General features: G+C 39.1%; 1 long non-coding RNA gene across 1 annotated transcript in view; it reads right to left on the reverse strand.

The window, feature by feature from the left end:
* Window positions 1–9,521, reverse strand: part of LOC132859352 (uncharacterized) — a 62,587-nt gene extending 53,066 nt beyond the window's left edge. Inside the window, exon 1 of the long non-coding RNA XR_009649735.1 lies at window positions 9,211–9,521. This is a non-coding gene — a long non-coding RNA (uncharacterized LOC132859352). The remainder of the gene's footprint in view (window positions 1–9,210) is intronic.
* Between the last annotated feature and the right edge of the window lie 2,444 nt (window positions 9,522–11,965).

The following is an 11,965-nucleotide window of genomic DNA, read 5'->3' on the forward strand; positions in this document are numbered from 1 at the left end:
TGTATGGGGTGTCATTTGTTTGAATTGCCCTGGTCTTGACTCTGTAAAGCAGTACTGCATCACCGGATGTTTTCTAGGGCCATGACTCAGCTGTTTCAAGGCTGCTCCCAAATTAAAAGATAGATGTGTCTGAGCTCGAGACGTGATAAGCCCTGTGAACAGTAATGAGGCTGCAAATCAGGCTCGGCGAAGAGAATGACAACATGCTGCTCGCTGTGCAAATGGGTCCCATTGATCTGTTTGTGTGCTTTCTTTCTACATGGCTTTCAGATCCATCAGACTCCTTACAGAGACGGAGAGTGATGGTGTAGTTTTATATACGGGACGAGACTCGATTTTCCTGTGAGTGAGGTGGCCCGGTGGAATTGACCTGGTTTTCAGTTGCCCCAAAAGGTTTTGTTCTCCAAGAAAACATGCGACCCTGCTGCTCGGCTTCTTTCTGTACTGTGGAGGACTCATCAACAGTCCAACACGTTGGAATTTGTTAACACTGTGTCCTCATTTCCAAACTAAAGCTCTGCCAAACTCTGAAAACGTCCCATTACTGTTAATTCAGAGCAACACAAGATGTTCTGATGGAAGAGCCAATGATTATTTCATATTACGAGAAATGTTTAGTTAATGCCGGCCAAACCGCAAGACACCAGAGCGTCTTTGGCTCTTGGTTCTCCATAATAACAGATAGAGGAACGTTTACACAATTCAACAAGATTCACACTGCAGTTTGTTTGCCATTGGTGATTGTAAAGTAGGAGCTTTTTAGGGGGAATTTTAAAGCATTCATGTAAAATATAGTTGTTGCTAATTCCCACTCATAGACAGAGTGGCCATGTTTAAGGATCCTCAAAAACATGCCAGTAGGCGGATTGGCTGTGCTACATTGTTCTTAGGTGTGAACGAGTGAGGTATAGTTTTACCTCACTCCCAAAGTTGAAGGGATAGGTCCTGGATCCTGACCAGAAGAAAGCCACTACCGAAGAGGTATATATAAATGAAAGATAACACATGGTTTCCTTTAAAAACTCATGCAGAACAACTTCAAGCTGAACATGCTTGGAGGAGAGCACTAACTTACACATAAGATTACAGACAGTATAACTGGCTTATGTCCCTGTGATTGGCATGGAAAAAAGAAACATCCTTTCCACCCAGATATTCCCAAAAAACAAATGCCAAGCCAAATATGACACAGATGAGGCTCGGACAGCTTCTGAGTATTCCACAAAGCACCTAAGTTCAGAAACAGGTCTCCATTGAATCGTATGCTGTCCTGTTTCTGCAATGCTGGGTTTTGATGTCCATCCCTGCTGAGGGGTAGCAACAGGTTGTGCAATAGGAACATCTTGTCCTCTCGGGTTGCTTGCAATCAAAGCATTTTTGACGGCCTTTGCCAAGTCAAGCATGTGTCATTATTGTGTGAAACCGTATCCCTATTTAAAGGCGGCTACTTTCAAAGCTGTTGTTTGTCTTTCTTACCTGCCCTTCCCTTTCTCTCGCTTGCTCTCACACACATATACACACACACATGCAATCACAGGCCGGGTCTTGATAGATGTGGTTTTGAATAGGTAGAGTGAAGCGCCCGTAGAGAGTTGCTCTTTGTGAGGGGCATTTTGAGAGAGATGTGATTTCACATCAAGTGGAGCACAGGGTCCAGGACTGTGCCAGCTTTGCTTGCCTGGCCACATTCCTCTCCCATTGAGTGCTTGGGAACCAGCACAAAGTAGAATGCAAATATTGCCTTGCCCACACTGCTAGCCTTTTACTGGACTAGGGGAAGAATATAGGGGCTGCTGCTTTAAACCAGCTATGGAAACTATACATATGATGTTCTGTTTGAGAGGTTTGTGGTGTGTGTGTGCGTGTGTAATAATATTGCGTGAAATGCCATTTCGATACACTTTTTATTCAGAGTAGCTATAGCACTACAACGATAAGCACATATAATCAGCTTTATTTTGCATTCAAAAAACCTCCTGTGCTCCGTCCATGCACCAGTTTCTGACAGGAAAACAACATTTTGATCGAGACACAATTGACAAAATTAACTATTTAAAACAAATACAATCACTAATAAAACAGAGTTCTCTTTTTTTTTTTAAAAAAAAAAAAAAAAAAAAAAGATTCATGAGTAAATGAAAAGTCCTCGAAGCTTCTGAGGTCTGTGGTTAAATGCTTGCAAAGTCAGTTTAAAGACCCCTTCCTTTTAAAGAAGGCCTTTTGCCAGCCCTATTAATTGATAATAGTTAGAGCCAGCATCTGACTTGCAACATAAAACAGATTAGTGAAACAGCTCAGGTTGTAAAATGTTCAGTAATAAGTAGCTAATTAGTCTCCAAGTTATGTTACTATCTTGTTTTATATGCTGTTGGAGCATTTGTGTGAACAGAGCACGTGTTCTTGTGGTAAGTTAATATGAGGTTTGATGTGTACATGGGTTTGGAAAGGTTAGTTTGAAGTCAATTCAAAGCTAGTTTTACTGTTAGTGTTAGCATGTATCATTGCTTTCAGCATGTTATTGAACTCTTTGTATAAAATTAAAACACCCTTTTTCTTTTCAGTACTGAAGAATTAAAGCTAGCTAACATTCATTACAAAAAAAATGCAAAACGTTTACTGTTAATCATCATAGAAACATCATTATGTATCATAACATGATATTTCTGTCCAGTCATTACACTTCTATGGTGCTGTTTGGATGGTGAGAGGAGTAATATCTGGGTTTCTGGGTTGCTTATATGAGCAGAGGATCTGTTTATCAGTGACAAGAGAGTTTAAAAGCTGATGAATTTTGGGTTGTTGCGCAGTTTAACTGTGGCACACGCTGCTGAGGATATGCTTCTCTGTGTTCTCTCTCTCCCTCTTCCATCTCTCCTGTCTCTTTTCACTGCCTGACCATCCTTATCTTTCCTCGTCTGTGTTTCAGTTTTGTTCTATCTCAATGTTTTTTAATGTGCATGACCTCTTGGTAAGCTTCCTGCTCTCTCATTATAGCTTTTCCTCCCTCCCTCCCTCCCTCCCTCCGTCTCTGCACCACAGTAATGGCAGCAACCTCTGCTTCTGCGTGGCTTTTTTCTCCTGCGTCATTGCTCACCACCGTTGAATGTAAACACACGCATTCACATGAGAACAGCAGATTCATGACCACACATATGCAAGTAGTTTTACAGCTGAGACCTGTTTGGATCACAGACGTACCAACAGACGTGTCTTTTTATAATGAACATGTTTTCTATATTAATGTCTAGTCTGTTGCTGATATGAATGCTTGCACTGCTGGTACGATTAAACACATTTGATCAAACTTGTCATGTGATCTAGACTGCCGGGACTGAAAAAGAAAACAACTGAACGAGCTGTGGTGCATCATAACAATAGTACAGCATCGGAACACACTCCAATAGCTCGGTTTTCACACCCAAACAAACATACATGTATTTGAATATGACCAGTGCATAAACAAATTGAGATAGCAACTCTCAGATATAAAGGTCTCCACTTAGGCAAGTTCAGCATATTGTATGTAATAGCCACAGAAATTAGTCCCTTTTTTCTTCTTGAGGACATGTGATCTTGGATTTGCTGTATATTTGCATCAAGAGCTTTGCCACTGTTGACTCATCGAAACTCTGAGCAGCTTACAGCAAGTCAGATGACGTCCGAAGCTTTGTGATGGCCGAATGCTCCTTCTTGTTTGCAAATAGTGGTAGCAGATTATCTGTCATTACTATGCTAAACTAGATCTGAAGATCCCCACAGCCTTGCTATTAAGTGCTGTTTGTTTTCACATATACGCACACAAAACAAAGAGTAAAAACCTCACACAGCAGACACCAATTACGCAAGTGACCCAATGCTCATATCAGATGAGGTACTAATCTCTTTATTTTTCAGCATGTGGACATGTCTGGCTCAGAAAGAACTGCTTGGAGACTAATAATTCTTACTAAAGAACATGTAAAACACCACCGGGTCTGGACACAGGACAACACACCTTATTGAAGTTTCTAAATTTTTTCATTAGAAGTGATGCTCAGGTCAAGCAGATTTCATGTCTGGGTTATTACTTTATTATTCGAGAAATACAAGCGAAAGAAAAAGATGCTAGCCAGAATTGAATAATCTTTAACACATTTCCTAAAAAAAAAGCATAATGATAATAATTTAAACCTTCACTTTCCTAATAAGCTTGTCTGTAACATGTCATCATCCTATCCTGCTCTTTAACTATCACCAATTGATGACAATATTCGCCTTGGTTTTTACAGAGGGGGTATAGCCAGACATCAGAAACAGGTGTCATGTACGAGTTACATCATTATATCAGATAAACACAGGAAGCCGGTTATGAGTTGGCTGTAACTGCAGTCATTAGCGTTTGGTCAGGTTTTTCTTTGATGCTTAATTACCTGTTCAAGACAGTCAATGATCTAATGTCAGTACTTTAAATAAACGTAACGAATTATTAGCTACAACTAAGTTCAATTATATGTTTTGTTGCTCTGCTCCAAAGTCAGACAGCAGGATATTAAGATTTGCATAGGATACAAAACAGGTGAAAAGGAAACACATTACGAAATACAGCACGTTATTTTTGTAGATGGTTTAGATTTTCTGACAGACATTTTAATCATCTGCAAATCCTACCCAGCCTCGTCCTTAAGTCTCTATTAATGCTTTTAGCTAACTAGCTCACAATACAATATATTATACATTATTATTAATATTACGTTAGCTCCCACTTTGTATCCTCCTCTGTGTGCTAAGTTTATTATTATCATTTGTCCATCCTTGAGAAGCGATCTGAGCAAACTGAGTGCAAAGAAAACCATCCCATGAGTCATTCTAAAGTTGCCCAATAGGAAATACATGAATGTATAAACGCCCGGGCTTGAGTGAAATCTATTCAAGTTGCCGTTCCGATATTTGATTTATCTGATAGTGTAAACTGGAAAAACTATTTCCTGTGTGTGGTTTTAGTCAGTCTTCTAGGAAAAAATAATGAACGTTTACAACATGGTGATTGTTCATGTTCTCAGAAAGATCTCAAAAAATGAATAATGTATTTCTTTCTTTCTCTTTTTTCTTCCAACTGTTCTTACAGTCATTTACTTTCATAATATGAAAAGATACAAGGTTAAGGTTTTAAGCATCAGGCTTCATATCTTCTTCAGTTGTTTACTGATTTACATTTACATTTAAAAGCATTGTTCTAATGGCAGATGCTCTTATCCAGTACAACCAGGGAAACTTACAAAATGCGCAACAAAATATGATATCTTTAGACCCAAATGTGAAATAACACTGCATGGTTAGGACGTCCTGATCTGGCACCTGGTCTAAAAAATTACATGAAGCAAGATATGAGCTGTACATAGAAATGACCAATATTAGTCTTTTGTCTGGATCGGATCCAGATATTTTCCTCCTCATTTCCACCTAATTTGATTATTTGCCAGTATATTCCCCTAAGCTAAACTAAATCCTCCGCTATCAGACAAAAAACACCCACTAAAGATGGTGTAAACTTCCACTGAGACATGTGAAATCAGCCACAACATTTTATGAACTTCTGCTTTGGCAGATGGTAACACTCAGAGGAAGTGCAGTCTGCCCTCTTCCACATACTGTACATGACCTCACAGACACCTAAGATTAGCTAGTGTCACTGCGATCAACAAGCAAGAAAAACGCCCACAATCCACCAAAGAAACCATGGCCAATTTAACTCTCTTGGACTCCTGGTCAGTCCTGGTCCTAGATAATGGATAAAAAAGGTTGATTTTTCAATATCTGTAAGTACGTTTTTCAAATAGACCCCAGATGATCACGACATTGAAAGCATAAAAACACTTTCCTTTGATTATACAAACTGAATTAGTAACACAAAGTTCAGGTTTGATGAAATCAAATTCTGATCTTCTTTGTTGCTCTATGCTGTGGGTCATAGAGAGCATTTAAAAAACACATTACTGTTGTTTTTTACATGTCATGATATACACAGATAACAATAATCTCAGAGAACTATAATATCAAACCTTTTCATTGTGTAGCCAGTACACTGGTTTGTCTGTTTTATTTCATGTCACATTACTCTGTTTTTTTTTTTTTTGTTTTGGTTTGTTTGCCTAGACCAGCGTAGACTAAACAAAAACTGTGGTCATGTAAATCAAATTGGCAGCGAGACCACTGACATTTCTTGTGTAAATATACACACAATCTCATTCCTGTCCAGTTTTATTCATATTCATGAAGAACAATGTAGGATCAATAATGTTCAGTTAAAATGCTGTTTTTAAATTGAGTTACTAACGCTGATATCTAGGAAATGTGTGTAAAACAAGGTTTCATTAAATCTCTTTCAATCACAAGGGATTCATTTAACCAATTACTGCAACTGCATGATCAGATTTATCGCATTGCTTGAGGGTCGGCTTTGGCATCCAAATGATATCCGAACACCTTTTATATAAAAGATACAGTAACGTCAGTACAATAACAGACTGACAGGGAAGCACTAATTTCAGTAGGATCAGATATCCGATCTCTGTGTATCACTGACACCTGATATTGATCTGATATTTTTATTCTCACAGTAACTAAGCAGACTCTTGTTGTACAAAACAGCAGATGTGCTTATATGTAAAATATGTGTCCTATCCCCCCTTAAACCAAAGGTGCACCGCACAATTTACCCATTTTGACATATTGACTCGAGTGATTCTCCTAAAGGAGCGAATTATTTAATACACAAATATGATATTTAGTTTTTATAGCCCAAAAAGAGAATAAATCAGAGTTGAGAAGAACTAGTTTGCTATAGGCCACTGTGTCATACGTTATTCAGATTTAAACGCACCACCGTGCTATCTACATGCTCTCTCTCCCTCTCTACCTCTCTCTCCCGCCCTCTCTCCCTCTCCCCCTTTCTCCCTCTCTCCTTCTCTCCCTCCCTACCTCCCTCTCCCTTTCTCTCCCCCCTCTCTCCCTCTCTCCCTCTCTCTCTCCCCCTCTCTCCCTCACTTCCCCCTTCCCTCTCTCTCTCTCCCCCTTTCTCCCTCTCTCCTTCTCTCCCTCCCTACCTCCCTCTCCCTTTCTCTCCCCCCTCTCTCCCTCTCTCCCTCTCTCTCTCCCCCTCTCTCCCTCACTTCCCCCTTCCCTCTCTCTCTCTCCCCCTCTCTCCCTCACTTTCTCTCTCTCTCCCTCCCTCCCTCTCTCTCCCTCCCTCCCTCTCTCTCCCGTTCTCTCTCTCTCTCGTCCTCTCTCCCTCTCCCCCTCTCTCCCTCACTCTCTCTCTCCCCCCTCTCTCCCTCTCTCCCTCTCTACCTCTCTCTCCCGCCCTCTCTCCCACTCACCTTCTCTGCCTCACTCACTCTCTCTCTCCCCCTCTCTCTCTCCCTCACTCTCTCTCTCCCTCTCACTCACTCCCTCTCCTCTCCCCCTCCCTCTCTCTTTCTGGCCGGCGCGCGCCGCACCCGAACTACGTATTAACCCAGTCGTAAGGTGTAGAAAGGTGGTGCGTCACGCCTTTATTATTATAAACTCATAAAATAATAGAAAAAGTCGATGCAAGTCTCCATTTCACATCGCCTACGCCTCATGTCCACAATTAGCCACATGCACATAATTCACATCATTATTTTAATAGAAAGAATATTTATAAATGGGCAAATTTATAGACCAGTTATGTTTCCAAACGGATACACAAAGCTTTAAGAAGTTTTATGAAGCACTTCTTAAACATGCCTAAGCATTTACAGTTAACCTGCACTCAAAGCAACTTAATAATAATAGTATTATTATAGCATAATAATAAAAGTATTCCTCACTGAGAAATATTCAGGATTCCAACGACACCATCATCACCATCATCATCACCATCATCATCATCAGAACAAAATAACACGTCGAATGAACTGCATTTTGCGCTGTATAGATTTTCAAGGCAAAACTGCACACGTCATAATAAAAACAGCAGTTAAATAGAGGCAGAAATACGTGCCTTTCTTCCGCTGGGATCAGCAGTCAGGCTTTCGTCCGTCTCGTGCGCAGTTTGTAATCCTACTGAGCACAGCGCGTGTCGCTTTACACCTTGCACTGATAAAACAAAACAACTTACACAAGTGCGTCTCTTTCACAACTTCCTACCTATTAGACCTAAAATAAACCTTACAGATTTAAAAACACTGTCATCAAACTACTATGTACGAACGTTTTGGGATTTTTTTTTTAGCTCTATAGGCTGCCCTAGGATTCAGGAATCGGTTCTTATAGAAAAGACTCTTTTAAGTGAATCGAGCGAATCGACTCTCAAAGAAAGAATGTATCTTAAGTTTGGTAACAGCCAACCCTTGTGCTATATGCTGTTTCCGGTATTTGTTTCTTTGTTACTTCTGTTTTTTTCTGTTGACACATAAATATCTGGGATCAAACACTGTGTAGTGTTTAGAGATGATGGATATGTTAATAATAATTAATAATAAATTGTAAACAAAATGTAGTATATCACTTATATATATATATATATATATATATATATATATATATATATATATATATATATATATATATATATTCTAACATGCATTTACGACACGCAATATCAGAGGCTCTGGATCATTCAAACCGAATGAATCTCAACGCTCGATTCATTTAAAGCGGCAATTCGAACGAATCGATTCAGTGACTCGTAATGCCCATCGCTATACCACAACGTACTTCAGTTGACGTTCTTTTACTAACTACGCACTTAAAGGGGCTCGTAATGTCCTTCAAAGCAAGTCTGGGGTTAGAAATCAAGTTTTTATCTGGAACCGTCATCCATACGCTTGTTAAAACGCCTCTCACGGCTTCAGTCCAGCCGGTAGGAGCACGCGCTGTCCGTTAAAACGCACGGCTTTGAATTTTAATCTGCGCCACAGCGCTCGGAATGCGGACGTTGGCAGCGCGCGCGCTGTGCAAGAGGAGTCGCGTGCCAATCAAGCATCTCGTAGCAACCCCCGGGGCTCGTGATGTTGTCTTGTTAATACCTGAAAGTACATTCTGGAAGCGTCATGAGGATATCTGTTATCGCCAACCACGGACTAGACGCCCTCCCATGCACACACACACACACACACATACACACATACACACATACACACACCTGCGCGAGCGGAGTTGAGAGGTCGCGTGCGCTTCTTGTTAAACACTATAAATAACATGACTTACTTCCAGCTCGCATCATGACTTGCTTTGTATAAACAGCTTCTTCTTTAAAAAGAAAGAGACAGAAAAGAAACACAAAGTGTTTAGGTGTAGCAGGTGCAGTCCGGAATCACGTCCGCTGTGTACCGCAGCAGATACAACATGCACAAACTAACCAGCTTCAACTCCACTGAGGGACACCGGGACGTGTGAACGAGCCCGTGCGCGCGGTTACGCGGTAGCCACGAGCGCGCTTGAGCTTCTCCGGTGTGCTGTGTCGTTATGTCCTGATCGTCATGTGACGCCGAGCACCGCAGCCTTCAGCACAACTTTAAAGGGACCACACACGTGACTTAAAGAGCTCTGGGTCGCTTTGAATAACTTCCGCCTGGAACATGAACATGTAATCTATCATTAAATTTGTTTATGTTAACACTCCACCAGCTGCATCTTACTGAATTCAGTCTCATCTTTGTTGCTTCAGCCAAATTAACCTTAGATCATGGGTTAAATGTTACCTTTTAATGGACCATTAATTATAGTCATTACAATTAACCCAATTTGGGCGCCCCAGTTTTATTTATTTATTTATTTATTTATTTATTATATTGTTGCCACAGACTCTTAGATCAGATACTGTTATAAATAACTTTGCATACTTCTAATAATATGTATACTTCTCTTTCCAGCATTAACCTTTTTTAATTCATTCATTAATTTGTTTATTTATTTGTTTGTTTGTTTGTTTGTTTGTTTTATGTTTTTTTTTATTGTGGCCACAGACTCTTAGATGAGATACTGTTATAAATATATTTGCATACTTCTAATAATATGTATACTTCTTCTCTGTCTAGCATTAACCTGTTTTTTCTTTATTTTTAATTTTTCTTTCTTTGTTTATTTATTTATTTATTTATTTATTTATTTTTATATTGTGGCCACAGACTCTTAGATCAGATACTGTTATAAATAACTTTGCATACTTCTAATAATATGTATACTTCTCTTTCCAGCATTAACCTTTTTTAATTCATTCATTAATTTGTTTATTTATTTATTTGTTTGTTTGTTTGTTTGTTTTATGTTTTTTTTATTGTGGCCACAGACTCTTAGATGAGATACTGTTATAAATATATTTGCATACTTCTAATAATATGTATACTTCTTCTCTGTCTAGCATTAACCTGTTTTTTCTTTATTTTTTATTTTTCTTTCTTTGTTTATTTATTTATTTATTTATTTATTTATTTTTATATTGTGGCCACAGACTCTTAGATCAGATACTGTTATAAATAAATTTGCCTATTTCTAATAATATGTATACTTCTCTGTCCAGCATTAACCTTTTTATCCCCCGATTTGAACACAAATAAAATTCTGTTTCTCACTACACGAATCAGGAGACCTTGGAATATTAAATCTATGTGACTTCTGTAAGGGAGCATGAAAAAAGGTAAAGGCAATTCTTTTTTTAAATGTATTTAATCATGTTCCATTCTTGTTGAGCTGCTTTCAGGTTAATCGTTTACAAAAACGCATGTGATCGAATGCAGCAACCAGCAACAGGATCTGATATGCTGGAACCGAGGTATTTTGACTGGTTCTGCTAGGATGATTTTTAAGTATTTGGCTTGACCTGCTGAAATACTTCATTGGATCTTTATCAGACCATGGTTCACCATTTGAGACTCCTGCTGTAGGGGATCTGGTGGATCTCGGTAAAGTCTATTTGTTTACCGTGTTTTCAGGGTTTTGGTTGATCCAGAGAACATTTCCAGGAACACCGATTAAGAATACGCCTACTTTGTTCTAGGCTGAATTACACTCCACCTACCTGTGTGGCTTTGTGGGGTGGGAAGAAGACAGAGAACCTAGAAGCAACCCGTATGGAGAACCTAAACTCCACACAAGACCCTATTACTACATGTGTTGGTGTTTAATGATGAATGCTGTGTACATGTGGCTAATTAATATAACAATTTGTTGGAAGTGAAAGACACATGCTATTTTAATGCTACATTTTATGCTCAATTTCCACGTAACAGAGCAGAGAAGTAATATGAATCACTACCACCTACAATTCCGCATCATTTACAGTATAGTAAAAAGTTCTTGCCAAGTCCATGACATGCACTTAGCAGAAATTGCATTATCTCCCACTACTTACATCAGCTGGTTTCCGGTAAGAGACACCATCATTGAATGATTCACTAGAGCCAAAGTGCCTTTATCTGCAAGGTCATTTCTTAACAGGGAATGATAATCAGACGTCAGGACTCATTAAACTCCTGTGGCTGTGGATTTTTTTCACCTCTCAATAGTGTGCATTTAGGATAATTATATATAACATTTGGCAGTTTAATATGTTGATGATGGAGTAGGATATTTTGCTTCAGATTGTGTGAAACTGATGGGTTTATTACAAAAAAATATATCACCTATCTAGCCTATACACCTATAACATAATGATAATAAAATAATAATAATAATAGTAAGTAGTAGTAGTAGTAGTAGTAGTCCAGAGTTGCCAGATATTGACTGGTTCCAGCTCCATCAATCTAAAATAGCGTCAGTCTAGCAGTCCAACATTGTTTAATCCTGTTGTAATCAAAAATAGTTCTGATGCAGAAACTGCACTGACTGGATGCTCCGGTTACTGATTCTGGAGCGCATCCAGTAGTGCACTCACCAGTGTCAGATCCAAGCACACTCATGCTACAAGCTCCAGTGTTTTTGCTAGACTGGTAATAAAAACATAGCAGACAAATTGCAGGCTTTA

The sequence above is a fragment of the Tachysurus vachellii genome, chromosome 16, assembly GCF_030014155.1.
Source record: "Tachysurus vachellii isolate PV-2020 chromosome 16, HZAU_Pvac_v1, whole genome shotgun sequence".
NCBI classification, from domain to species: Eukaryota; Metazoa; Chordata; class Actinopteri; order Siluriformes; family Bagridae; genus Tachysurus; species Tachysurus vachellii.